This window comes from Nyctibius grandis, assembly GCF_013368605.1.
Source record: "Nyctibius grandis isolate bNycGra1 chromosome W unlocalized genomic scaffold, bNycGra1.pri SUPER_W_unloc_2, whole genome shotgun sequence".
Classification (NCBI taxonomy): Eukaryota; Metazoa; Chordata; class Aves; order Nyctibiiformes; family Nyctibiidae; genus Nyctibius; species Nyctibius grandis.
Window position 1 is genome coordinate 4,498,426 of NW_027167473.1, and position 23,310 is coordinate 4,521,735.

General features: G+C 45.4%; 1 protein-coding gene across 2 annotated transcripts in view; it reads right to left on the reverse strand.

Moving 5' to 3' along the window:
* LOC137677170 (polycomb group RING finger protein 3-like) overlaps positions 1 to 20,168 on the reverse strand; it is a 147,732-nt gene extending 127,564 nt beyond the window's left edge. For both annotated transcript variants that reach the window (XM_068424424.1, XM_068424421.1), the window contains exon 1: positions 19,940 to 20,168. The gene's annotated coding sequence lies outside the window, so the exon portion shown is untranslated. The remainder of the gene's footprint in view (positions 1 to 19,939) is intronic.
* Positions 20,169 to 23,310: the final 3,142 nt, after the last annotated feature.

Here is a 23,310-nt window from a genome sequence, read left to right on the forward strand (position 1 = left end):
AAGCCTTTCTTGCTGTCTCACACAACACTGGCCAGTTTCAACTCTAGTTCAGCTTTGGCCTTTCGTGCCTTCTCCCTGCATATGCGAACTACGACTCTGTAATCTTCCTGCGAAGCCTGACCTTGCTTCCAGAGATCATGCAATTTCTCTTTCCTCTTGAGCTCCACGAGGAGTCCCCTGTTCAGCCAAGCTGGTCTTCTGCCCCGCTTGCTTGACTTTCGACACAAGGGGATTGCCTGCTCCTGTGCTTTTAAAAGGTGGTTCTTAAAGACTGACTGGCACTCCTGGACTCCGAAGCCCTCAAAGGCAAATTCCCAGGGGACTCTGCTAAGTAGCTCCCCGAGTAGCTTAAAGTTTGCTCCCTTGAAATCCAGGGTAGCAACTCTGCTGACCTTTTTTCTCACTACACCAAAAATTTTGAACTCAACTATTTTGCGATCACTGTGGCCAAGACAGCCACCTACCATCACATCTCCCACGAGTCCTTCTCTATTCACAAACAACAAGCCTAGGAGGGCATCTTTCCTAGTCGGTCACTGAGTACTTGTGACAAGAAGTTATCTCCCACAAACTTCAGGAATTTCCCAGACTTGCTTGTCACAGCAGTATGGTATTCCCAGTTGATGTCTGCGAAGTTGGAATCTCCCGTAAGGACAGGTGGCTACCGATCCAGAGATTCCTCCTAATTGCCTACAGAGTAACTCATCGGTGCTATCGCCCTGGCTGGGCAGTAGACACCCACTACAACATCTGCTTTGTTTTCCATCCCCCTAATCCTCACCCAGAGGCTCTCAACCTCATCATCACTAACTGTAAGGGCTGTACGGTCAAACCTCTCCCTTACATACAGTGCGACACCTCTGCCTCGCCTGCCCTGCCTATCCCTCCTGAACAGCCTGTAGCCCTCCATCCCAGCACTCCAGTCGTGGGACTCATTCCACCAAGTCTCACTAATACCAATGACATCATAGTGCTGGGAACTGACCAATGCCTTCCAGTTCATCCTGCTTCTTTCTCATACCCCGTGTGTTGGTGTACAAGTGTTTCAGGTGTGCTCCTAAGCCCTCTGTGCTCCCTGGAGCAGCGTAAATGCTCCCATTAGCATTGCCATCCTCAGGCAATGCCATGCCAACCCTTGGCTTACCTTCAGCTGTCCTGTTGGTATCCTCTTCCCCCATCGATTCTAGTTTAAAGCCCTCTCAATCAGTCCTGCCAGTTTACGAGCAAAGAAGTTTTCCCCCATCAGGACAGGTGGATCCCGTCAGGCCCCAGCATACCTTGTGCCTCGAAGACTCACACTTCCATGGTTATAAAAACCAAAGCTCTGGCAGAGGCACCAGTCCTGGAGCCAGGTATTGATGTCTTGGGCACGCTTGCTTCTTCCAAAGTCTCTCCCCATTACTGGGAGGATTGAGGAAAACACTGCCTGCGCTCCTGAACCTTTTAGCATTCTTCCCAGGGCCCCGCAATCTCTTTTGATCAACTTTGGACATCTTGTTGCAACATCTGAGGTTCTTGTTGCTCCTGAGGAACCTGAGGTTTCCCCGGTTCGGGAAAGCCCCCCGTGCACCGTGCTAGAGCACTCTGCTGCGGATCGTGCTAGCACCAGAGCTGCTCGCCTCAGCAACTGAGAAGTCTCACAATCGCTAGCCCTTGTTCTCGTGGGGGGCTTCAACTTACCGGATGTCTGCTGGACATACAGTACAGCAGAGAGGGAACAGTCTCGGAGGTTCCTGGAGTGTGTGGGAGATGATAACTTCCTGACACAGCTGGTGAGGGAGCCAACTAGGGAAGGCGCCCCGCTGGACCTGTTGTTTGCGAACAGAGAAGGACTTGTGGGTGATGTGATGGATGGAGGACGTCTTGGGCATAGCGATCACGAAATGGTGGAGTTTTCAATTCTTGGAGAAGTAAGGAGGGGGGTCAGCAGAACTGCTACCTTGGACTTCCAGAGGGCAGACTTTGGCCTGTTTAGGAGCCTGGTTGACAGAGTCCCTTGGGAGGCAGTCCTGAAGGGCAAAGGAGTCCAGGAAGGCTGGACACTCTTCAAGAAAGAAATCTTAAAGGCGCAGGAGCAGGTCGTCCCCATGTGCCGAAAGACGAGCTGGCAGGGAAGAGGACCGGCCTGGCTGAACAGAGAGCTTTGGCTGGAACTCAGGAAAAAAAAGGAGAGTTTATGACCTTTGGAAGAAGGGGCAGGTGACTCAGGAGGACTACAAGGATGTCGTGAGGCTTTGCAGGGAGAAAAATTAGAAGGGCCAAAGCCCAACTAGAACTTAATCTGGCCACTGCCGTAAAAGACAATAAAAAATGTTTCTATAAATACATCAGCAACAAGAGGAGGGCCAAGGAGAATCTCCATCCTTTATTGGATGCGAGGGGGGAACATAGTGACAAAGGCTGAGGAAAAGGCTGAGGTGCTTAATGCCTTCGTTGCCTCAATCTTTAGTAGTAAGACTACTGTTCTCTGGGCACCCAGCCCCCTGAGCTGGAGGACAGGGACGGGGAGCAGAGTGAAGCCCCCATAATCCAAGAGGAAATGGTTAGTGACCTGCTACACCACTTTGACACACACAAGTCTATGGGGCCGGATGGGATCCACCCAAGGGTTCTGAGGGAGCTGGCAGAAGTGCTCACCGAGCCACTTTCCATCTATCAGCAGTCCTGGCTAACCGGGGAAGGTCATGGAGCAGATCATCTTGAGTGCCATCACGCGGCACGTACAGGACAACCAGGCGATCAGGCCCAGTCAGCATGGGTTTATGAAAGGCAGGTCCTGCTTGACTAACCTGATCTCCTTCTGTGACAAGGTGACCTGCTTACTGGATGAGGGACAGGCTGTGGATGTTGTCTACCTGGACTTTAGTAAAGCCTTTGACACCATTTCCCACAGCATCCTCCTGGAGACACTGGCTGCTTATGGCTTGGATGGGCGTACGCTTTGCTGGGTAAAAAACTGGCTGGATGGCCAGGCCCAAAGAGTTGTGGTGAATGGAGTTAAATCCAGTTGGCGGCCAGTCACAAGTGGTGTTCCCCAGGGCTGAGTATTGGGGCCAGTTCTCTTCAATATCTTTATCAATGCTCTGGACGAGGGGATCGAGTGCACCCTCAGTAAGTTCACAGACGACACCAAGTTGGGCAGGAGTGCTGATCTGCTGGAGGGTAGGAAGGCTCTGCAGAGGGATCTGGACAGGCTGGATCGATGTGTCAAGGCCAACTGTATGAGCTTCAACAAGGATAAGTGCCAGGTCCTGCACTTGGGGCACAACAACCCCCCGCACCGCTACAGGCTGGGGGAAGAGTGGCTGGAAAGCTGCCTGGGGGAAAAGGACCTGGGAGTGTTGGTCGATGGCCGGCTGAACATGAGCCAGCAGTGTGCCCAGGTGGCCAAGGCGGCCAACAGCATCCTGGCTTGTATCAGAAATAGTGTGGCCAGCAGGACTAGGGAAGTGATCGTCCCCCTGTACTCGGCACTGGTGAGGCCGCACCTTGAATACTGTGTTCAGTTTTGGGCCCCTCACTACAAGAAAGACATTGAGGTGCTGGAGAGAGTCCAAAGAAGGGCAACGAAGCTGGTGAAGGGTCTAGAGCACAAGTCTTATGAGGAGCAGCTGAGGGAACTGGGGTGGTTTAGTCAGGAGAAAAGGAGGCTCAGGGGAGACCTTATCGCTCTCTACACCTATGTGAAAGGAGGGTGTAGCGAGGCGGGTATCAGTCTCTTCTCCCAAGTAACAAGCGATAGGACAAGAGGAAATGGCCTCAAGTTGCTCCAGGGGAGGTTTAGATTGGATATCAGGAAAAATTTCTTCACCGAAAGGGTGGTCAAGCATTGGAACAGGCTGCCCAGGGAAGTGGTGGAGTCACCATCCCTGGAGGGATTTAAAAGACATGCATATGTGGTGCTTAGGGACATGGTTTACTGGTGGACTTGGCAGTGCTGGGTTAACGGTTGGACTCGGTGATCTTAAAGGTCCTTTCCAATCAAAATGATTCTATTCTATAATTCTGTGATCATTAGTACCCACATGTGTCCTGGTTTGGACTAGGACAGACTTTTCAGTTAAGTTTCTTTTCTGAAGTTGAGTACACATGCCTGTTGCCGTGGGAACCAGGGTCCCTGTTGGGTCTTTGTCCCACAGAGGAAAGGACCGTAGAGTGCCGCACCTGCGGGGAGGAGCGGACAGGACAGGTGACCCAAACTGACCAACGGGGTATTCCATCCCACCCACATGATATACTCAGTTTAAAACTAGGGGACCCCAAGGGTTGTGCTCTCTTCCCCTATGGCTGACATCCAGGGAGGACTCTGCCCGCGCTCCTGCCTTCACTCCTGAATCCGGTTCCCACATCCTGCCGTGTCTGGTTCGGGACTCCCCAGAGCCTGCCCTGCAGCATCAGCGGTGACGTGGTCATCATCGGGGGGGGCTTAGTAGCAGTTTTGTATACAGTTCATTATTTATTACACTCTTTTTCCTTGTTATTGTTTATTAAAATTGCTTTAACTTTCCAACCTGTAAGTCTCTCTCTTTTCCCTTTCCCCTCTGGGGAAGGAGAAGGTTAATAGAGAGCATCTGTTGTCTGCTTAACCGCCTGCCCAGCCTTAAATGGCGACAACATGAAAGAGCCAAAGTGGGTAATAGTCCAAAAGCTGTACTAAGCTCAGCAGTTGTCTGGTGACATCCCTGATTCAGGCCCCTGGGAGGCAGAAAACTTCCCTGAAAAGAGGGACCGGTCTGCAAACGGGTGCCTCCATTCCACTCAGGAGGGAGCCACCTATGACCATAACTCGTCGTTGTTTCTTGTCGGCGCTGGTCTTAACGCAGGTCTTGTTGCGAGGGGTTGGTTGATCTGACCTTGGTGACGGTGCTTGCACAGGTTCCTCCTATCTCAGTACGTGCTTCGTCTACCATACCCAGAGCCTCATACCTATTCGGTAAAGGTAGCTGAGAGGGTAAGGAAGGGTTCCTCTTACAGCTTCGTGCAGTAACCTGCTTCCACTCCTCCCTATCCCTCGTAACACTGCCTTCCTCCTGGCACAAAACACAGTACACTCCGTAGTGGCCATGCTGAGTTGGCACGCATGTACCAGAGATGGCAGAGCACAGCTCCATTGGTTGATCTCCTTCTCAGACTCTCGGATGCTCCTCAGTCCACCCACCTCCTTCTTAAGCTCGGCCACCAGGCAGCACAGTTCATCTACCTGGTCACACCTCCCACAGGCTTGCTTGCTATCACCCCTCATCTCCAGGAATATCCTCCCGCGCACCGCCCGCAGTCTGAAGCCTGGGTGGTCGCGTGCTCTGACAGGAGCTCTGTCTGTGTGGCTGCATTGGTTCTACCAGGTGCTAGAAGCTCAGGAGAAGCAGAGGACACTGCTTTTTGCCGGGTGGTCACCATGCTGCCACACACCTGCCCACTGCCACGTGCCTGCCCACTGTGCTATGTCCCCTGTTGTAGGATACAGTGTAAGTCTTTTCATCCATTTTGAGCTGTGTTGAGCACCTCCACCTGGTCTCCCTTTCTGAGCAGAGGTGCAGATTCTCTCATTTTAAATATGCCCTCATATACATCTTTCCAAACCCTCGCAGAGTTTAAAGAGTTCACGTCCACAGGCCTGGTTCTGATGCTTCCGTGAAAGCTGTGGCTATAGCTCTTTATAAACTCCAACAATACATCAATGCAGTCAAGAGTGTCATGTGCTGTAAAATATCTTTGTTTTGAGCGTTCTCTTAAAACTCTCTATAAACAGAGGTTTTTACTTCATTACTAGTAACAAAGCGGTAAACATCATACTGTTTTAAATGCTTATTTAAAGGCTTGCTTAGAAATTTATTTCTTCAGTCTGTCTGTAACTTCTGAGGCATGGGCCCCCTACTAAAAATGGTTTTAAAATCCCCAGTTATTTCAGAACCCCTTTTGCCTTTTAGACACACAGCCCAGGCATGCTTTGATAATGTGTCTATCAATCACTGTTAAGAAGCACTTGACACCATCATTGTGTTTGGAAAACTGTTGCCTATCCACCAAGTCTGCCTGCCATGGAGCATCCACCTCTGCCACACTCACCTTGTTTCTTCTAAAACCTCCAGAGCTTCCTGCCTCCTCCAGAGCACTATAAATGTCTTTTAATAAAATTATTGTGTCAGTAGACATGTCTATGCCACATCTACCGACATATCACTACTACGCACACGTACAAAATAAAACGCTGAACAATGAATTTAACCCATTGCCCTGGTTTTGCAGGGATAAAATTTATAGAATCACTTTTCTGTTACATTTGGTTTCAGTTTGTGGCCAGCTGTGGTATGGTGATCAAGGCCATTAGCAGTAAGCCACAGCAGCTGGCCCAGGCTGGCCCACAGGTGAAATTACAATTGCACATGGGTGAGCTCAGATGGGACTCCTCCCCAGAGGCGGGGCAAGGGATTATAAAAAAAGGGCAGAAGATAAAGCTGCTGGTTTTTGTGGCACCCCCCCCCACCCTTGGATAGCTGTGGATACTTTTGGACTATACCTGCTGGACCCAAGGGGTGGTGATATCTTTCCTATCTCTGCTCTCCTTCTCAATTCTTTCTCTCTATATATTCCTTTTTCCCCTGCTTTCCTAACTCCTAAAGATGATACTGCCAGCAGCACTAAGGGGTTATGAGAACTTTTGATTATTGAGGTTTTACTGTTTGTGAGGTTACTGTTCAGGTTGTGGTTTTGTGATGATTCTCTTTATCATGTTTTGTAGTGAAGGTATGTTTTGCCGATATCTTTTGCCAACCCCCTGTTCATTGTGATTTTGATACGTTCTCCAATAAATTGATCTTTTGGTTAGGCCTCTAGAGTGGCTGAGTCACTCTGGGTTGTCGCACAAGGGATCTGTAAGTGAACCCCCCCCAGAGCCTACTGAGTGGGACAGGAGCTGACAGTCACCCTCACAGTAAAGAAGTTTTTCCTCATATTCAGATGGAACTTCCCATGTTTCGGTTTGTGCCCATTGCCCCTTGGCCTGTCACTGGGCACCACTGAGAAGAGTCTGGCCCCATCCTCTTGACACCCACCCCTAAGGTATTTATAAGCATTGATAAGATTCCCCCCTCAGTCTTCTCCAGGCTAAACAGACCCAGCTCCCTCAGCCTCTCCTCATAAGAGAGATGCTCCAGTCCTCTGATCATCTTTGTAGCCCTCCGCTGGACTCTCTCCAGTAGTTCCTTGTCTTTCTTGAACTGGGGAGCCCAGAACTGGACACAGTACTCCAGATGTGGCCTCACTAGGGCAGTGTAGAGGGGGAGGATAACTTCCCTTGACCTGCTGGCCACACTCTTCCTAATGCACCCCAGGATACCATTGGCCTTCCTGGCCACAAGGGCACATTGCTGGCTCATGGTGAACTTGTCCACCAGAACACCCAGGTCCTTCTCTTCAGAGCTGCTCTCCAGTAGATCAGCCCCCACCCTGTACTGGTGCGTGGAGTTATTCCTCCCTAGGTGCAGGACCCTGCACTTGCTTTTGTTGAACTTCATGAGGTTCCTCTCCGCCCAGCTCTCCAGCCTGTCCAGGTCTCACTGAATGGCAGCACAGCCTGCTGGGGTATCGGCCGCCCCTCCCAGTTTTGTGTCATCAGCGAACTTGCTGAGGGTACACTCTGTCCCTTCATCCAGGTCATTGATCAATAAGGTGAACAGGACTGGACCCAGTACTGACCCCTGGGGAACACCACTAGCTACAGGCCTCCAACTAGACTCTGTGCTGCTGATCACAACCCTCTGAGCTCTGCCATTCAGCCAGGTCTCAGTCCACCTCACTGTCCACTCCTCTAACCCACACTTGCTGAGCTTTCCTATGAGGATGTTGTGGGAGACAGTGTCAAAAGCCTTGCTGAAGTCAAGGTAGACACCATCCACTGCTCTCCCCTCATCTACCCAGCCAGTCATGTCATCATAGAAGGCCATCAGATTGGTCAAGCATGATTTCCCCTTGGTGGATCCATGTTGACTACTCCTGATAACCTGCTTTTCTTCCACCTGCTTAGACATGGCATCCAGAATGATGAGCTGTTTCATCCCCTTTCCAGGGATGGAGGTGAGGCTGACCGGCCTGTAGTTGCCTGGGTCTTCCTTCTTGCCCTTTTTGAAGACTGGAGTGACATTGGCCTTCCTTCAGTCCTCAGGTACCTCTCCTGTTCTCCATGAACTTTCAAACATGATGGAGAATGGCTTGGCAATAACATCTGCCAGCTCCCTCAGCACTCATGGGTGCATCCCATCAGGGGCCCATAGATTTGTGGTTCTCCAGTGTTCCTAAATTATCTCTAACTTGATCCTGCTCAACCAAGGGAAAGTCTTCCTTTCTCCAGACTTTCTCTCTTACCTCCAGGGCCTGGGATTCCTGAACGGCTGGCCTTAGCAGTAAAGACTGAGGCAAAGGCGGCATTCAGTAACTCCACCTTCTCTGTATCCTCCATCACCAGGGCACCCTCCTCATTCAGCAGCAGGCCCACATTTTCCCTAGTCTTCCTTTTGCTGCTGATGTACTTGAAGAAGTCCTTGTTGTCCTTGATGTCCCTTGCCAGATTTAATTCCAAGCGGGCCTTAGCCTTCCTCGTCACATCCCTGCATACTCTGACAGCCTTCCTATATTCCTCCCAAGTGGCCCGTTTCTTTTTCCGCATTCCATAGACTTCCTTCTTCCATTTGAGTTTTTCCAGAAGCTCCTTGCTCATCCATGAAGGTCTCCTGCCCCCTTTGCTTGATTTCTTACTCATAGGGATGCACCAATCTCGAGCTTGGAGGAAGTGATACTTAAATATTGACCAGCTCTCTTGGACCCCCCTACCTTCTAGAGCCCTAAACCCATTCTAGAGCCCATTACCATCATGGGCGAAACACAAACAACTTGGGGAAATTAATTTAATTTATTACCAATTTATTATAACAAAGTAGGACAGTGAGAAATAAGACCAAATCTAAAAACACCTGCCTGGAGCACCTCCTCCCCCTCCTTCTTTGCTGACCTTGGTGTCTGCCTCGTTGTTTGTCTATATCTACATAGACATTGTTGTTGATATAATGTGCTTGTACTTACTAGTTGCTTAAAGATGTATGTAGGATATAGTCTGTTAGGATGATGTAGTGAAACTCATATTCGTGGTAGAACATTTACTTAGTGCACCTGTACTTAATAATTGCCTAAAGATGTATGTAGAATACATTCTGTCAAGACATAACTAGTCCGTCTTGAAGAAAGACGACATCGTCCTTATCTACATCTAGGGAGGCTAGCGTGAAGAAAAACAGCCACCCAAGGCCAGCACGACCACCTTATCTACATCTAGGGAGACGGGAAGGCTGGCCAGAAGAAAAAGAACAAGGGAGTACCCCGAAGCAGAAGGACTTTGATGTGTGGCCTGGTTAATGGAAAAGAATGACCATTGTCAAACGTTAATCAACCTTGACAGAAGTATTAGTTTTAAAATGAAGCATTTTTTATGTTAATTGTAATTAGATATATTAACCAATGAAAAGTGTGCAATGCAAATAGAAGGATGACTTCATGTAATTTTAGTGTATAAAAACGGTACTGGGATTTGTAATGGGTGTGCTTGATTTGTGGATGATTCCACCGAGCACCCTGCGCAGAATAAATACAGTATCTCTCCTGAGCGTGTTAGATTGCTTAATTGCACGCCGGGCTCGAATCCGCTTTTCGGACAACATTGTTTGTATGTCTACATCAGACCTGGAAGCTCCACTCCTACTACATATGCTAAGGCCACTGTTTTGGACCATGTCATGAATTCAAGTGTTTTCTTATTGTCCTGTGATTGTCTGGTTGCCATTTTTGACACTGCTATACCCATGTGACCTCAGAGCATCCTCTGCCCATTTCTTTTGGACCCCAAAGTGCTCGCATATAAAAATGTATACATTTCCATGTATCTATTGATAAGGGACATAACTCCTTTTCCTTTTTTTTTTACTTGCTATTTGATCTGGGTGTGAGCTGTCCTGGGGGTTGAGAAATTCTTTGCCTGTGAGCTGTCCTAGGGGTTGAGAAATTCTTTAATTCTTTATCTCATCAGCCTGATGTGTAAATTAACTGCCTAAGCATATCTCAATAGAACAACTTGCAGAACATTAAGGTTATACAAAACCCATCGAGAACTGGTCTTGCTGTTTGAGCCAAGATGTTACCAGGCCTGTGCAAGAAGAAAAGGTGAGAAGTGCACAGCGAGGAAGACATATGGCCTTCATCCCTGAGACCCTGGCCCACGACCACCAGGAGGAACTTATTATAATAAAGACCACCTTCTCGGGGAAAGTCATGAATATGTATAGGCGTCCTTGAAATTATGATGAATATGTAACACTTTGCCACATAAATACAAGCTGAATTACCGCAAAGGCGCGCACGATTTCGGTGGGACTACCCCCCCGTGCTGCCCAGCGCTGAATAAACATACCTACTTTACAACCCTGCCGGTTGTGGAGACTGTTTTCCGCACGTCACTATACATCTTGTATATTTGCACCTTTTATGTATTATTTATAAAAAAATATGTACTACATCTATGTATATCTACATACACACACAGGTAGATAGGTACTCTATATACAGGTATATATATCCATAAAGATTATTAAAAAATAAAGTTTAAATGTGAATGGAAAGTAATTAAAGTAAGTAAACATAAAAGGCAAGTTTAGAGATATACACACACACACACACTTTTGAAAGTTTGCTGAACAAGCTCTAACATGTTTGGGATTGGGGGGAATGCCAAAAGGGGGAGATAAGGGGCAGGGCACGAACAAGTCAGAACATACCTGAGGGCTATGGATCCCTCCTAGGAGGCCCACCAAGGGGCCCCTTTGCAATCCCCACCCCATGCAAAGAGGAGAACAATCCTGTAAGCCAGACTGAGAGGCCTCCTACATCCAGCCCCAGCCCAACAGGATGACCATGCAGTATTATTGGGGCAGCTTCTGGACTTTGTACTGCACTTCAAGATGCAGGCAAAACTGTTAACAAAGAAAACCAGGACAAAACAACAACTTCAGAACAACATGTGCATGGGGACAATAAGAAAAAGCCCCCAAGGGATTCCCCCCAAAAGACCATGTGAACCAGAACTAGCCAATAGGCCCATGAATAGGAAACTGTTTTGAAGTAAGTCTCACACAGAGAGGGCAGGTGGTAGCAGGAGCTCCCTTTGCCCATGGCTATGGGAAAGAGTATCGGGGTTACATGGCAAGTTTTTGGCAGGGGGGGGGCGGGCCTACAGGGATGGCTTCTGTGAGAAAACACCAGGGGCTGCCCCCATGTCAGACAGAACCAGTTCCAGCCAGCTCCAAGATGGACCCACCACTGGCCAAAGCTGAGCCAGTCAGCAAAGCTAGTGGCACCTCTGTGATAACATTTTTTAAAAGGGTAAAGAAACCTATACAGCAGCTGTGAGGGAGAGAAGTGAGAAAAATGTGAGAGAAACAACCCTGCAGATGCCAAGGTCCATGAAGAAGGAGGGGGAGGAGGTGCTTCAGGTGCTGGAACAGACATTCCCCTGCAGCCCGTGGAAAAGACTATGGTGATGCAGGTTGTCCCCCTGCAGCCCACCGAGCACCACATTGGAGCAAATACCTACACTGCAGCCCATGGAAGACCCCAAGCTGGAGCAGGCTCCTGGCAGGAACCATGGCCAATGGAGAGGAGCCCATGCAGGAGCAGGCTTTTTGCCAGAAACTGCGGCCTGTGGGGGGTCCACGCTAGAGCAGTCTGTTCCTGAAGGACTGCACCACATGGAAAGGGCCCATGCTGGAGCAGTTCTTGAAGGACTGTGTTCGGTGAGAGGGACCTCACGCTGGAGCAGAGGAACAGTGTGATGAGGAAGGAGTGAAGGTAAGCCCCCACCCTGCCGTGCCACTCGTGGCAGGAGGTAGAAGAGTCAGGAGTGAAGGTAAGCCTGCGAAGAAGGGGTGGGGAAAGGTGCTTTTAGTTTTGTTTCTCGCTATCCTACTCTGTTATTAATTGGCAATAAGTTAATCTTCCCCAAATTGAGTCTGTTTTACCCATGATGGTAATTGGCGAGTGATTTCCCTATCCTTATCCTGACCAATGAGCTTTTCATCTTATTTTCTCCCCCTCTCCTGCTGAGGAGGAATGAGAGCAGCTTGGTGGGTACCTGGCAGCCAGACAAAGTTAACCCACCGCAGTTATATACCTCATTCAACAAAGAAAACATCCACACTTATTGCTTCCAAAACAACTTAAATATTTTAGCTTTACACGAGACAGGTATTATTTGCAATGTATACCTTAACCGCCCAGTTCCCTCATGGACACAGTAAAACTTTTCCCCTCAAGTGCAGGATCTCAGGGGGTAGAGCAGCATGCACACAGCAGCAGACACCTGCATTTGGGGACAATATGTCCTAGGATTGGTGAGCACTTAACACATTTAACAAGCGGCAAGGTTATATTTGCCTGACCCTCAAAAAAAAAAAAAAAAAAGAGGATTCAATTAAAAAAAAATATTTAGAAGTCAGAGATTAACCAGCCAGCATGATGCTGAAAGGGCTAATGTAATTACTGGCTGTATAAGGGGAATAACAAGTCAAGAGAGAAAACATTTCATTGGTACAGACAGAATCAGTCAGATACCATATACAGCTCTGGAATCCATACTTAAAAAAAAAAAATAAAGAAAAACACAGAAGGAAAAAGTTCAAAATAAAATTCAGGGACTCAAAATGCCTCACAGAGAACCATCTGTTGAGTTATCAAAAAAAGACAACTGGGAGGTCAACTGTGGTGTGTCAGCACCTTCACAAAGTGAAAACAAAGTATTAAAAGGCTCTAGCTAGCAGATAAAGGCATAACAGGTGTTAGGGTTTAGAATCAGATGCCAATTTGCATTAGAAAATAGGTATATGTTTTCAGCAGTTAGCATGATTAACCATTGGAACGAGCAAACAAAAACCCTGTAGATCCTGCATCCTTAAAATCCTGAAATCACAGAATCAACCAGGTTGGAAGAGACCTCAGGGATCATCGAGTCCAACCGTTGCCCTGACACCACCCTGTCAACTAAACCATGGCACTAAGTGCCATGTCCAGTCTTTTCTTAAACACATCCAGAGATGGTGACTCCACCACCTCCCTGGGCAGACCATTCCAATGTCTAATAACCCTTTCTGAAAATAAATTCTTCCTAATGTCCAACCTGAACCTCCCCTGGCGAAGCTTGAGGCTGTGTCCTCTTGTCCTATCGCTAGTTGCCCGGGAGAAGAGGACGACTCCCACTTCACTACAACCTCCCTTCAGGTAGTTGTAGACTGCAATAAGGTCACCTCTGAGCCTCCTCTTCTCAAGGCTAAACACCCCCAGCTCCCTCAGCCGTTCCTCACAGGTCAGACCGTCCAGACCCTTCACCAGCTTGGTCGCCCTCCTCTGGACTCGCTCCAACACCTCAACATCTTTCTTGAAGTGCGGGGCCCAGAACTGGACACAGTACTCAAGGTGCGGCCTCACCAGTGCCGAGTGCAGAGGGACGATCACTTCCCTAGACTGGATTCCTTGTGTCCGGGACAGTTCACATTTTAGTCAAAAGCAGTTATGTTCAATGGAAGGGCAACTGTGTGGAAATTAATGGTTTGATATGCAGTCAGTCAGACAAAAATCTCAGTCCTTTCTGGCCCTAAACTCTGAGAATACAATCCTGACTTCGAACAGTCTCTATGCCTTAACAGTTTGGGGGTAAAGTCATTCCAAATGAACAAACTATGCCATAAGATTTCAAAGTTTCCGTTCCACAAGTCAAGCCTACAGATAAGTACTGTGAAGTACAACAAATAAACTCAGTGTAATAAGAATTATATGCTACAAAAAATTCTCCTAATAAGTTAGCTGAAGAGCATTGTATTGCCAAAACTATTCCAAGTAATCAATTGACTCACAGCTTCCATTATATCAGTCTGTATATTTAAACTAGTAAATGGCTCCCACTCACCACAAAATGCTATCTGCACATAATACATTACACCCTAAGTAATGAACATTTGTAGTTAGCCAGTTGGCTCATACTTTTTACCTTATTCTTTCAGGTGCAAAACTGGGGGGTGGGGAGGGATTGTACAAGGACAACACCTTACCCAAAAAAAAGTAACCCTGGTCATTGTAGTGTTTGCAGGCTGTATGTTTTTTTCTGGTTTTGTGGGGGTTTTGGGGGTTTGTTTTGATTTTTAAATGAAAAAAGCCAAATAGGAACCATTTACACTTTTAGATTAATATTTGCATGCACATGACACTAGAAGATAGCCAAGATAATCTATAGGATTAGTGTCTTTTTTTAAAACATTAAATCAAAATCTCAGTCATGAGATTCTTAGTCTATCCAGAAACATTATAATAGATAAACGATCCACTGAAGACAGAATATCATACACTGTCTCATTATACATGTACTGGTTTTGGCTGGGATAGAGTTAAATTTCTTCATAGTAGCTTGTATAGGGCTATGTTTTAGATTTGTGCTGAAAATAGTGTTGATAACACAGGGATGATTTAGTTATTGCTGAGCAGTGCTTACAGAGTCAAGGCTTTTTCTGCTTCTCTCACAACCCCAACCAGCAAGTAGGTTGGAGACACACAAAAAGTTGGGAGGGGACGCAGCTGGGACAGCTGACGCCAACTGACCGAAGGGATATTCCATATCATATGACGTTGATACCAGACGGTTTAGTAAAAGCAGGCCTCAAAGTAGGCCCTAAAAGGCCTACTTCGTGTAACCTTTAAACAGAACCAATTTTCCTTTCAGCTAAAATAACTGCACTTTCTGAAGCTAACTGCATGTTTTGCAGACAATATCTACTTCTAGGACTGATAATACTTAAAGTTATAGTTATCACTGAGATACTGGTGGGAATGGTATGCAGACAGACTCTTGCTTGTGCTTGCTTATTCTTATAGAACCCAAGGTCTCTGTTAAATTCCTCACTAATTACAAAGAAGGGACAAAGATAAACAAGACTGCGAACAGCATCTTTGTAGTGTCTTAAATGACTTGATTCACAGCTCTGGTGCCAGGATAAGAGATAAATCCTGTAGGAACCAGAACAGGATCTCTTCCTTGGAGCCACCTGCATGTATCAACAGAAAGGCATCAACCATGCTTGCGCAGAAGTGGGGCCATACAGCGGACAGCATAAATATGGGGGGGGATTGCGACCACTAGAGACCACCAAAGACCCCTTCCCCAATTTAGTACGCATGCACAAAGACATTATATAATGTATTAGAATATGCATAAGGTTTCTTGGAATAGGCGGGCTTTTCTTGAAATTGCATGAATATTCATTTTTCTATAATGTATATAACGAGTGTGCTTTTGTTCCTGGGTGGACATGTTAGGTGGAATGATTCCCTCATGTCCCTCAGTCAAATAAAAGTAATGCCTGCTCATTAATGCTAAACCCAGCGTTAAGGAGTTTTATTCCCGATTTTGGTGACATCATGCTCAGCAATAAAACTAGGGGGAAGGTGCTGCTTGGGGACTAGGTGGGCATCAGTCAGTTGGTGGTAAGCAATTGTTTTCATTTATCATAGAATGGTTTGGGTTGGAAGGGACCTTAAAGATCATCTAGTTCCAACCCCCCTGCCACAGGCAGGGACACCTTCCACTAGACCAGGTTGCTCCAAGCCCCATCCAACCTGGCCTTGAACACTGCCAGGGAGGGGGCAGCCACAGCTTCTCTGGGCAACCTGTTCCAGTGTCTCACCACCCTCACTGTAAAGAATTTCTTCCTCATATCTCATCTCAATCTCCCCTCTTTCAGTTTAAAACCATTCCCCCTCATCCTATCACTCCATGCCCTTGTAAAACATCCCTCTCCAGCTTTCCTGTAGCCCCTTCAGGTGCTGGAAGGTGCTAGAAGGTCTCCCCAGAGCCTTCTCTTCTCCAGGCTGAACAACTTTTTGCATCACTTGTCTTTCTTGGGTTTTATTTTCCTCTCTCTCTGTTATTTTTTTTCTCTTTTCCTTACAATTTATTATTATTTCTTTTAAATTATTAAACTGTTTTTATCTCAACCCATGAGTTTCTCACTTTTACCCTTCTAATTCTCACCCATCCCACTGGGGGGGGAGGGGTGAGCAAGCAGCTGTGTGGTGCTTAGTTGCTGGCTGGGGTTAAACCACAGCAATACATAAGGGTGAAAAAATAATTTCTCAGTTCAATTTATGAACTAAGTAATTGTTTGCAAGTCAGCAGTTAAATCTTTGTTCCAGTAACCTGAAAAAAAAAATTGCTCTTAAGCACATACTGCACAGCACACATTCCCCAACACACACACAAATGTTTCCAACCATACTACGCTATTCACAAAGCAAGTACACCCTCAGTTTCACCTAATAATGGTAGTTACTGCCACTAAAAAGTTTATTTACATATTGTCAGTTTTAATGTTAGTGTCAGTCACAAGGTTAAAACATAAAATGGTTAACAGTGACCCAAACATACGAGAATATCTTGAATTCCCTTCCCATCACTTTAAACAAATTCAACCATTTTTCATCTGTGCAAAGTTGTTCCACGGGCAATAGAACTAACAGAGCCTGGTTTCCTTTGTATTTGTGCCTTTACTTTCCTCAGTCATAGTAACACCAACATACCCACCCTTGATATCTCCAGTTCTCACCCAAATTGCCTTAACACTTTCCCCAGCTGACTCCACATTGCCTAACTACAAGCTGGGCAAGAGGTAGTCATTGCTACATGACTGGTTGCCAAAAGCTAAACAGAACAGGTAAGTCTTCAGCTCACCATACTGTCTCACACACTTATTTAGGTCCCTTCTCTACCTTTATTCAGCCATCAATTTATTTTTATTATTTTAAAGAAAACACAGAAGAATTCCATTTCTTTATCCCTCTGCGAAACATAGCACTAATCAGTCACAGGTATGAGGAATGGCAGGTTGACTATGAATAGCTGGGGGGAGAGTGTTTGGGGTGGTTTTTGTTTGTTTGCAGTTTTTTTTTTGGTTGGGTGTGGTTTTTTGTTTTGGTTTTGTTTTGGTTTTTTTCAAAAAGAAGCCCCTAATGAGAACATATTGTTATTTAACTATGCCTTTCTAAATGAAGTAAACTGCTCATAGCAAATTCACTTTTTTCAACTAGTCTGTACCTAGAGACATCTGAGAATTACATTTGCCGCTATAAAGAATGATCTCTAAAAAGAATTTGTGTCAAGTGCTTCAAAAAGCAAGTGCAATTTGATGAGCTCTTACTATATAAGGTAGGTTTCAAAAAAAAAAAAAAAATCAAGTTCTCTGAAGTAGACATATTTTTCATAGAGTTCAAGAGTCTGTAGGAATAGGAGACATTTTAGAGTCTGCATGCTAATAAAAAAAAAAAAGGCAGCTTTTTTTAGCTTTAAGTAATAGGTCATTCAGACAGCATTTACTCCTCAGAACCAACTCAATTCAACTTTAACTTTAAACAAAGTTTTCTTTCTGCTAGAAAAAGGAAAATGGCATTACCCATCAAGTCCATTGCTCTTTTATTCTGTCCTGCAACATGCCTGTAAGACTTTCAGACCTTTGTAATGACAAGTTCCATTCAAATCTTCAATAGCAAATAAACTTTTTCCATCTCCTGAATTCTCACCACAGGTGATATTTCATATGCTAGCAATTTACATACAGAAGTATTTATTTAAAAGATTAACTTAACAGAAACCTGATTTGAGGAAGAGCAGCAAGTTTTTCCTCAGCTCTTCAAAATAGACTCCAGTAAGAACTGCTGCATACAGTATTTGTTTCAATCAACAATAAAACACAACAGTGCATATCACAATAGCAAGGGCTGGTTTTAATACAATGCAACCCCACCCTCTCCACCCTTTGATTGCATTAACTACTTCAGCATAGCAAGTACATTTAGAATAAAGTCTGCGAGCCTTGACCTTCATCTTCCCAAAATCTGTCTTTTATTAAAATTATCAATTTACCCTAGAGAGGGGATTCCAATACAAGTCCTGTACCAAGTAATAGATTCTGGAATTGGGCAGTGTCTTTCTATCTGTTAACTTATTTCAATCAGACATTCTAATCTGACATTCCTAAATCAGTTTTCTCAGGTTCTTCAAACCTGACAGAGTACCTATCCCAGCACAAGGGCGTAGTTGAACTATTACTCAACCCTTTTTACTAGTAATATCAAAAAAGAAACAGTTTAAGCCACAGGACATTCAAGAATATCAACATTCTGAAATCCGTTGCATCACCAAATACTGCTGATAAAGGTTTCCATTTAGTATCTCTGTCTCAAACTATGTACCAAGTCAGACCACTATCCCAATATAAAAGGATGAAGAGTTATATATACACACATATAAACAAATAGGAATATTCTACGCTTGCATTCTTGCAAGATCTCATTACATTTGCAGTGTTTTTCAAAATGTACATCCACTTTACAGATCATATCTAGCTTAAAGTTTCCATGCAAATATTTTTAATATATTCCTGAAGTAGCTTCCTGGAGAATCCAACATTTTGGTCTAATATTACTTGAGTCCAGAAGGACTGTTATGCACATGATATTTCAAAGTTAGAATGAATGTTGTGTTAAACATAACATCAGATGCTATTTAATTTCAACCTTCTCATCCACAACTTTAATTCTAAGAAACATAGGTAGACAATTATGTAGGACTCCTGAAAAACACCAAAGCAAAACACTTCTAAAGGAACATTCTAGAGCACACAGGGGTAATCAAAAAGAATTTCTAGATCTAGGTTTCTCAGTCACTCATATTTCACATCCAGAGGGGAAAAAAAAAAAAAATGACTAAACTGATTTGAGACTATACATACAAAGCCATAGAGTATACAACATTTCCCTAAACAACAATATACATGAACTAGCAAAGAGCATCCAAGTATTATACAACCATAGTATTAAAGTATTAAGTCTCCTGCAGTTTCTTCATAGGACATTCTGAAGAAAAATCAATTACTTTTCAACAAGAGACTGACTACCACGTTATTCCATAGCACCACAACTCACTGACAAATTCAACATTTGCAGAAAACAAACAAAACTTGGTAGTAGAAGATTATACCATTCAACAAATACTCTGGGGGAAGGGGCAATGCAAACCACAAACATAACAATCCTTTTTTAATCTACCAGTGTTACTTCAATTCCTACTTCTCACAGGACTTGAAAACCTAAGCCATACACAGCATCAAAACTCCACATCTGTATAATTGAGGTAATTTAGCAAGGAATACGCCCACTCCTTTCTGACTAGAGACAGATTCCCTCCCCCTCCCAATAGTGGGGGTTTAATCAATGCAAAACCATTAATAAGGGTGGAAGGAACTCTCTAAACGCGACTCAGACAGCTCTCATCCAAACCCCACCACCACCACCTCTCCACAAACGTTCCTTATCACCCTGCTGAGCTACACACCTAAGCCAACCCACAGTAATGGGAGGTCTCCCTGCAGACCTGAGGACAAGAGTCTGTTGGCAGGACGCAGGGGCACAGTGACCAGGCACCCAGAAAAAAGCGTTACCACTCCTCCAGAAGCCAGGAAAGTTAATAGTTGGAATAGGAAAGGGAGGGGTGAAAACAGAAGGGGGGAAAAAAGGTGTGGGGAGTAGTTTGTTTTTTTTAAAAGGAAAAGACACCTTTCCCCTTGGTGGGCAGAAGCTACCCTTAAGCACGAAAAAGGAAGGGGGTTTAAGGGGAGAGAAAAAAAACAACAACAACAAAACAAAACAGCTATCTATTAAAATACCATCGAACCCACTAAGACAATAACGTGCATTTTCTGAATCACAAAAAGTTCCAAGCACAGCCTTCCCACACCCAACACAGTGTCATGTCCGTCCCGTCCCGTGTCTGCCACCCCACCCCAGCACCGGAGGACGGCAGACTGACCTGTCAACAAATGGCAGCGACAGCAAAAGAAGAGAAGCAACGCTGTGCCCGGCCGCTAAGAGAAGGGGGAGGAACAGGAATCTTTTATCTTCAAGGGGTTAATTCCCGTCCCCTTTTCCTTCCAGTTCTCCTTTTATTTTTTCCCTACCTTCGCCAAAAAAAAACTACAACAAAGAGAGAAGAAAAAAAAAATACTTTCTGTCTTTTGTCTTTCCTCCTTCCTCCTCCCCCCCCCCATTCCGACTCAGAGTTTAAACAAAGAGACGGAAATAGCCGAGTGCAGACCGAATGAAGCCGAGTGAGTGTGTCATGCATATAGCGCATGCGCCCTGTGTATACACATACGCTCAGATCTATATCCTTGTCTCTCGAGATATGGGATTGGTTTCGCGTCATCCATTCCTCCTATCCCACTCCGTTATGTGTGTGCTGAAAGGGGAGCAGTGTCTTTCCAGTTCCCCCCTGAGCTCGAGGTAGAGGATACCTCTCTGCTGTACTCTGCATTTCTCCCTAGGATGACCCCTGTGGGATTCCCATTCCAGTATTGCTCCCTCATGCGTGCACACTTTTTTCAGGTAGCATCCTTGTATGCTATCTTTTTGTCAAGATGGGAGTGATTAGGTGAGGGGTGAATTTACCCAGAAATTGCCCTTGTGCAATGCATGCTTTTCCCCTGCCCCATTTAGCCTTCTCAACATGCAGGGACAGGCACTCCTGGCACTGCTTCCCCCAAACCTGTACCTTCTCCACATGCAAAGACAAGCACCCCAGAGCAATCCTCCCCAAACCTGCACATTTCCACATACAGGGGCACTCATCACTGTCACAAATGATGTGATAAACAGGGACAGACATTTTCTGCATGACCCCTTCTAACATCTCCCTCATATATTGGGAGGACAAGCACTCTTGCAACATACAAGGAAAGATCTCACTGCCACAGCCCTCCAACACCCTTATTTACACAGGAATAAACCCTGCACAATCCACCAACAGCTTTTCTCCACCAACAACCTCCACACCCAGGACTTAACAACCCTAGTCCTCTATTCACAGCACAAAGACGCACCAGAACAATCTCCCAACATTAAATGCACACATGCAACCCATCAACTTCTGTACTAGATTCTCTAGGACCCAAATATTCCCCCATCCACAGGTGTAGACTTCAGAAACAGCTCACATCCTCACCAAGACACACTCCCATTTTAAGAGTCTGGAAAAGGGATGTCCAATTCCCAACAGTACCAACATTCCCCAGACTGTAAAGATGAGTTGAATTTTTCAAAATAATGAGATTAATAAATAAGACATTCTGGACAATTTTTATGCTTTCTGATTTCAGTGTTTAAAGCCATATCATATTCCAAAGTTTTCTCCAGAAGCATATAGGTTGTTTGGTTTTTTAACATCCTCCTCCAAATAATCACATACTTCTGTAAGTTGGAGCTTTAAGAAGTCCACCAGTTACAATGAAACTTAAACAGGAGCTGGGAATGCTGGTGACAAGATATTTGCAATTTTTCATTGGGTTGCATAAGTCAAACACTTCAGCTGAAAGCCCTGCTGAAAGACAAAGCGTGAGGACAAATTTGCAAAGCAGGAACTGAGGTTGAGCTCACGCCACATAGCTGAACACTAAGATTACAAAGACAAGTACTCAAAAACTAACCTTTCCAGGGGGATCTGTACCTTCCCTATTATGCATGTTTTCTATGTAATCTAGATACATATCTTCACATTTATACACACACACACAAAGACTAAGCCACAATACAGCCTGCTTCCACTTTGGCTAAGAAGGCAACTAGAAACAGGGTGTTCAGTGTGGCACATTTGATACTAAAGACTTAAACGATTTAGTAAAAAAAGGCTCCCTTTGTGTAACCTTTAAACAGACCAATTTTCCTTTCAGTGATTTTTACTTCCAGCTCAGTCTCTTCTAAGTAACTGCACTTTCTGAAACTAACTGCATGTTTTGCAGACAGTGTCTGCTTCCAGGGCTGATAACGCTCGAGGTTTCTAGTTATCGCTGAGGTACCACAGGAATGGTATGCAGAAAGGCTCTTGCTTGTACTTATTCCTAGAGAAACCAAGGTCACTGCTGAATTCCTCACTGCTTACAAGTGAAGAGCCGAAGGGGGGTTGCAGCTGCAGCGGGGAGCAGACAGGGCAGGTGACCCAAAATTGACCAACGAGGGTATTCCATCCCATACACGTCATTCTCGGTATAAAGCGGGGGGATCACGAGGGTCTCGCTCTCTTGCTCTTGCTGCTATGGCCGGTGTCCAGGGAGGACTCCGTCTGTTTTCCTGCTGCCCCCGATCCCGATCCGTGCATCCCTGAATACAGCTCTCGACCGTCGCTAGGCCCAGCCTGGGCCTTCCCGGAGCCTGCCCTGCACTGCCGGTGGTGACGTGGCTGACTTCAGGGGAGCTCAATCTTGGTTTTGTATATATATTTGTATATATTTGATTATTTCTATTATTATTATTATACTCTTTTTCATTATTATAGTTTATTAAAACTGTTTTAACTTTCCAACCCGGAAGTCTCTCTCCCTTTTCCCTTTCCCTTTCCCTCTGGGGGGAGGGGGGGGGATAACAGAGGGCATCTGCCACAGGTTTAATAGCTGGCCCAGCTTTAAACCGTGACAGCACTCAATTTTATAACAGGATGGGAGGGCAAGTGGTAAACAACCTGTCCCGAGAAATTCTCCATAGCTGTTTGCAAAGCAAAGCTATTAGCCATACACCACTCAAAATATTGAGCTGCAATAGGAACGGTTAGTGATGCAGGGATCTCTGGCCACAAGCTCCCGACATCGCATCCGTCCTTTGATGAATAATCTGTGCCAATAGCTCTGTAACGAATCTGATCATTCTGAATTCCATTGACCAATTATTGCATACGGAATTTGCCTATCAAACAAAGTGATAATTTGTATTTCCTGATTCAAATCAATACGATGTACAAATTTGGAATGTAGCCTGCTTTCTATTTCTGTAATCAGTTGCTGTACCTCTGAAGTAGTGTGTCGTGGTGCTGTTAAAGTTGTGTCCCCTGCTAATAATTGGAATATAGGCTGCAATTGTGATGACGTAAGCCCCAAGTACGGCCGCAGCCATAACTTGAGCCTTATGTTCCACAGTACCCACTTTTGCACATGCCTTTATCATAACATTCAAATCTGTTTTTCCAGGTAAAGCTTCAATGATCTTTTGACAATCAGCATTAGCATTATCCCTGTTTGCCACAGGTCCAAGGCTTGGCAGCGTGGAAACACCAGTCCTGCGCTCCCTGCGGTTCGGGCTGAGTTAACTGCTTAGGCCTGGAACTGGTTGGGAAGATTCATTTGTGCCAGCACACGG